This window comes from Chaetura pelagica, unplaced genomic scaffold, assembly GCF_000747805.2.
Source record: "Chaetura pelagica isolate M959 unplaced genomic scaffold, ChaPel_1.0 scaffold31, whole genome shotgun sequence".
Lineage (NCBI taxonomy): Eukaryota > Metazoa > Chordata > Aves > Apodiformes > Apodidae > Chaetura > Chaetura pelagica.
This window is the reverse complement of record NW_009952481.1, coordinates 3,506,938-3,513,558: the sequence shown is the minus strand read 5'-3', so window position 1 is coordinate 3,513,558 and position 6,621 is coordinate 3,506,938.

Below are 6,621 nucleotides of genomic sequence, written 5' to 3'. Positions count from 1 at the left end.
AGGAATCCTTACCTCAGAGAACTTCAATAGCTCTTTTTTTCTTTGCAGTCTGCCACTGAGTCTGGAAAAATGGATTTTTTCTTGTCCATCCTCCTATGCCTGCTCTGAAATGCTTAATTTCTTTACCTCCAAAAGTATTTACTTCCAGCTTATTGATGAGATAGTTCTCATTGTGTTTCTAACCATTGCTCTCTTCTTATGCACTAACAGAGATTTTATATTGGATTTTGCTGCCATGGCAACTTTGCTGCATTTTTCTTTAAAAAAAAAATAAAAAAAAAAAATTGAAAATGCATTCTTTGGCAACTGAGAGGAGGGCTGGACTAGCTGAAAGGTCAGAGTTTGCATTTTGTGCTTGTCACAGCAAGGTAAAAATTAACTGCCTTTCCAAACAGAAGCTGCTGCTAGTGACACAGCGCTCTCTGCTGCTGAGAGCAGAGACGTTTCAAATATTCACCCAGCTGAGCCTGTTGATTTGCTGCATAAAAGTGCATTTAATATTTGTTGTTGTTGTTGTTTGGTGTTTTGTTTTGCTTTTTTTTGTCTGTGCGGCATTCATTTTGATTTCCAAGTGTTTGGACAAGTGTGCTCGCACACTCTCCAACACTCTCCTTGTCACTCACATGCAAAGGAGCAAGGCAAGGGCACTAAGACACACAGCTCTGTGAAGCAAGAGCTTTGTGAAGTAGCTTCACAGCTTTGTGAAGCAGCATGAAAGGTCAGTCCCTTCTCTTCATCTTTCCCTCCACCTTTCCTCCCAGCTCCTTTGCAGTGACATTTCATGTAACATGCATTAATGTTACAGCTCGGATTGACTGGTCTAAACCATTTCAGTCTCAGCCTCCTCAATCACCTGGCACTTCACTTTCTTCTTCTGTGTTTTTTTTTGGAGTGCTGCAGTTGCTGCATGGGTGGTAAATCACATACTGTATAAACAGGGAGAGTAGCCGTGCAGAAAGGGATCTGGGGGTGCTGGTGGGCACCATTAGGCTCAAGGGGAGCCAGCAGTGTGCCCTGGCAGCCAAGAGGACAAACCCCATCCTGGGGATTACAAGACACAGCGTGACCAGCCAGTCAAAACAAGTGATTATCCTGCTGTATTTAGCACTGCTGTGAGCTCACCTTGAGCCCTGTCTGCAGTTCTGGGCTGCACAGTTTAAGAAGGATGTGAAGGTCCTTGAATGCCTCCAGAGGAAGGCAACAAAGGTGGTGAAAGGGCTGGAAGATGTGGCCTGTGAGGAGCAGCTGAGAACTCTGGGTTTGTCTAAGCTGGAGAAGAGGAGGCTGAGGAGTGACCTCATTGCTCTCTGCAGCTTCTTGAGGAAGGGACGTGGAGAGGGGAGTGCTGAGCTGAGAGGAGGGCTGGACTAGCTGAAAGGTCAGAGTTTGCATTTTGTGCTTGTCACAGCAAGGTAAAAATTAACTGCCTTTCCAAACAGAAGCTGCTGCTAGTGACACAGCGCTCTCTGCTGCTGAGAGCAGAGACGTTTCAAATATTCACCCAGCTGAGCCTGTTGATTTGCTGCATAAAAGTGCATTTAATATTTGTTGTTGTTGTTGTTTGGTGTTTTGTTTTGCTTTTTTTTGTCTGTGCGGCATTCATTTTGATTTCCAAGTGTTTGGACAAGTGTGCTCGCACACTCTCCAACACTCTCCTTGTCACTCACATGCAAAGGAGCAAGGCAAGGGCACTAAGACACACAGCTCTGTGAAGCAAGAGCTTTGTGAAGTAGCTTCACAGCTTTGTGAAGCAGCATGAAAGGTCAGTCCCTTCTCTTCATCTTTCCCTCCACCTTTCCTCCCAGCTCCTTTGCAGTGACATTTCATGTAACATGCATTAATGTTACAGCTCGGATTGACTGGTCTAAACCATTTCAGTCTCAGCCTCCTCAATCACCTGGCACTTCACTTTCTTCTTCTGTGTTTTTTTTTGGAGTGCTGCAGTTGCTGCATGGGTGGTAAATCACATACTGTATAAACAGGGAGAGTAGCCGTGCAGAAAGGGATCTGGGGGTGCTGGTGGGCACCATTAGGCTCAAGGGGAGCCAGCAGTGTGCCCTGGCAGCCAAGAGGACAAACCCCATCCTGGGGATTACAAGACACAGCGTGACCAGCCAGTCAAAACAAGTGATTATCCTGCTGTATTTAGCACTGCTGTGAGCTCACCTTGAGCCCTGTCTGCAGTTCTGGGCTGCACAGTTTAAGAAGGATGTGAAGGTCCTTGAATGCCTCCAGAGGAAGGCAACAAAGGTGGTGAAAGGGCTGGAAGATGTGGCCTGTGAGGAGCAGCTGAGAACTCTGGGTTTGTCTAAGCTGGAGAAGAGGAGGCTGAGGAGTGACCTCATTGCTCTCTGCAGCTTCTTGAGGAAGGGACGTGGAGAGGGGAGTGCTGAGCTCTTCTCCCTGGGATCAAGGGACAGGACACCTGGGAATGGTTCAAAGCTGCATCAGGGGAGATTTAGGCTGGACATCAGGATGCATTTCTTTACCAGGAATGTGGTCAAACGCTGGAAGAGGCTTCCTAGAGAGGCGGCCAATGCCCCAAGCCTGTCAGGGTTTAAGAGGCACTTAGACAATGCCCTTAACAATATGCCTTAACTTCTGGGCAGCTCTGAAGTGGTCAGGCAGTTGGACTAGATGATCCTTGTAGGTCCCTTCCAACTGAAATCACCTTGTCATGTTGTATTGCATTCTGTTCTGTTCTATTCAGTCTCCACTTATAAAACATACTAAAAAAGAAATTCTTGAAGTTACTGGGAGAAATTGGCATGGCATTTAATTACCATTGGCACTTAATTGCAAGAAGCATACAGGGTTGCTGATACCACAACTACTCCATCAGTAGTACACCATTCTGTGATTCTATGATTCTCATGTAGAAACAAGAGGTTTTTGTTTCCCTTCTAGTGTTACACTACTTAACTGTAGAAAAGGAGCATTGTTTTAGGCAGCTATTTTATTCTACAGCCTTAAATTTTTAAATTCAAGAAACTTCAAAAATCTAGAGGTTTTCTCATGCCATTCTATGTTTCTTTGGATTTAGAATATCAATTTGAAATAGGACTGATGTAGAATATATGTGAAAGTATTTAAGCTAGGCTAGAATCATAGAATCATTAAGGTTGGAAGCAAGCTTAAAGAGCATCAGGATCCAACCCCCTTGCTATGAGTAGGGACACCTCACACTAGACCAGGCTGCACAAAGGCTCACCCAACCTGGCCCTGAACACCTCCAGGGAGGGGACAATCACCACTTCCCTGGGCAACCTATTCTAGTTCCTCACTACCCTTACAGCGAAGAATTTCTTCCTAATATCTAACATAAATCTCTCCTCTCTTGAGTTTAAAACCATTGCTCCTTGTCCTATCACTATCTTCTCTGATGAAAAGCCCCTCCCCAGCTTTCCTGTAGCCCCTTCAGGTACTGGAAGGACCCTATAACATCTCCCTGGAACAGTCCCAATTTTCTTAACCTGTCTTCATAGCAGAGGTACTGTAGCCCTTTGATCATCTTGATGGCCCTTCTCTGGACCCTCTCCAACAGCTCCATGTCTTTCTTGTGCTGAGGGCTCCAGAGCTGTACACAGCACTCCAGGTGGGGACTCACCAGAGCAGAGTAAGAGGGCAGAATCACCTCCCTGGCCCTGCTGCACACACTTCTTTTGATGCAGCCCAGGACACGCAACTGGCTCTCTGGGCTCCAGCACACACTGGTGGCTCGTGTCGAGCTTCTCATCTACTACCACCCCTAAGTCCTTCTCCTCAGGGCTGCTCTCCACCCATTCTCCCCCCAGCCTGTATCTGTGCCTGGGGCTGCACTGTCCCAAGTGCAGGACCTTGCACTTGGCCTTGTTCATGAGGTCGGCACTGGCCAACCCCTCCAGCCTGTCAAAGTCCCTCTGGATGGTCTCCCTTCCCTCAGGGGTGTCAACTACTCCACACAGCTTGGTTTCATCAGCAAACTTGCTGAGGACACAGTCAATCCCACGGTCCATGTCTCCAACAAAGATGTCAAACAGCACTGGTCCCAGTACTGACCCCTGAGGAACACCACTTGTCACCTGCCTCCATTTGGACATTGAGCCATTGACTACAACTCTCTGGGTGCAGCAATCAGCCAATCTCTTATCCTCCGAGTGTTCCATATGTCAAATCCATGTCTTGCCAGTTTGGAGACCAGGATGTCATGTGGGCCAGTGTCAGACACCTTGCACAAATCCAGGCAGATGACATCAGTTGCTCTGCCACCATCTACCATCCCTGTAGCCTTGTTGTAGAAGGCCACCAGATTGGTCAGGCATGACTTGCCCTTAGTGAAGCCATGTTGGCTGTCACCAGTCACCTCCTTATTTTCCATGTGCCTTAGCAGACCTTCCAGGAGGATCTGCTCCATGATCTTGCTGGGCACAGAGGTGAGACTGACTGGCGTGTGGTTCCCCAGGTCTTTCTTTTTCCCCTTTTTAAAAATAGGGGCTATGTTGTTCCCTTTTTTCCAGTCAGCAAGAACCTAACCAGACTGTCACGACCTCTCAAATATGATGGACAGAGGCTTAGCAACTGCATCCACCAGCTCCCTCAGGACCCGTGGGTGAATCCCATCAGGTCCCATACATTTATGCACCTTCAGATTCTTCAGATGGTCACGAACCTGCTCTATTCCTACAGTAGGGAGTAATTCACTCTCCCAGTCCCTGCTTCCACCTGCTGTGGCCTTTGTGTTGAGGCTGGAGCGTTTGCCAGAGAAGAGTGAAGCAAAGAAGTCACTGAGGACCTCAGCCTTCTCAATATCCTGTGTTGCTACCTCATCCATTTTCTTCAGGAGAGGGCCTACATTGTCCTTGGATGTCCTTTTCTCCCCAACATACCTAAAGAAGCTTTTCTTATTGTTCTTAACATCCCTGGTGAGATTTAATTCTAGCAGGGATTTGGCTGTAACCCAACCTGATCCTAAGCTGCTGCTGGATCCCTAGAAGATATCCTTAGAAGCTGATGGACTTTAAATTACCCTGCAACGAATATATCTCTGGTTTCAGAATAAACATTAATTGCCATGGCTTTGCAAAATTGTTTAAGAAAACAGACATATTAAAACCAGCAGCACTTAACTATGGCCCTTGTTAACACAAGATATATGAAGGCTATTTAAATGGGAAAGTGTGCACTGTGTGGGATAAAAATCCCCAGCAACAGCTGCTAATCATGTACTCATAAAATACAATTACTTTTATCATGTTAGGATCATTCCACTCACCAGGTATCTGGGCAGCATTTCTTAAAATGCACATTGCAAAACATCAGGAAGCAGTTCAATAATCAATAGCAAACTTCTCTCAATACTAAGACTATATATGCATGTTTTCACAATCCAAGTGAGATAGTGGAACAAAAAGGGAGATACAAATGAACAGATATTTACAGACTTAAGCCTGTGTTTTGTTTGGATGTAAATCACAAGCATTGTGATGACTCTGTAGATGACACTCTTTGAATTATTTTTTTCCTTTCCAAAAGACCAGGGATCTGTTTAATTTTAAAAAGGCCAAGAAATCCCATGCTGAAAGAAAAAAGAACTTGAGAAAATTTATGAAATAATCTCTCAGGAGAAATGTGATTTGCTAGCCTTTTTGGCCAGAAAGCTCTTTGGCTTACAGCTGTCAGAGAAAAAAAAATAACAGAAGGAAAACAGATGTTTTTTGTTGAATCTATCACTGTATTTTGTAAACATACAATGTAAGTGGAAAAAAACAGACTGCAAATTGTGCCTACTACCACTTTTTCCATCTATTACTAATACTATGCTGTTAAAATCCATTTGGGTAGTCCAAACAAGTCTTAATAACAAGTTTTGCAGTGTGAATATTTACCAGACTAATGATCAGATTATAATTCAACCAGCAAGAAGAACATTAAATATGCCTACAAACTGCTGCGGGAACATTTAAAGTTGATTTCAACTCTCTCAAAATTGATAGGTACAATAATTTTAAGTATTATTAAATCACTTCTGAGTGGTGAAATGGGTCTAAAAACAGAAGCAGCAAATTTACCCTTCACATTCAATAGCTCTGTAAAATTAACAGTTCATCTAAAGCTTTAAAAAAGGGCAAGGAGTTGATGGGAGTATGTCCAACAGACTTTAACTTCCAGCAATGCCTCTCTATACAGAAATCTATGTGAAACCACACTGCTTACAGACAGGACACACTTATAAACTAGGCAGGCAAGTCTGTTCAAAAGTCAGGTTTGAAAAAGCTTCCAAATAAAACTGCTCACATTTTCACAAACTGTTCCTGCAAGGTGAGAACTGAGGAAAAGCCCTGCTCTACATTTCTCTTTTGTGTAGGATGTCTATGACATCATGGCAAGACTCTAAGGTGTCTAGGATTTTGAGATTGAACACACCACACTGATGAATAAGAACAAGGAAGAACTACTTGCATTACCAAAACACAAGATATTAATCATAAATTGATTACTTGGTCTTGGTTTTGTCTTCCTGAGTGCACAGTGTAACATTTAAAGTCGAAGTTAAGTCTGTACTTTTAAAAACCTTGTTTTTCCATTCTTCTTCGATTAACAAGAGCCAGAAGTTACTTAACACAGCCCATTCAAATCAGCAGG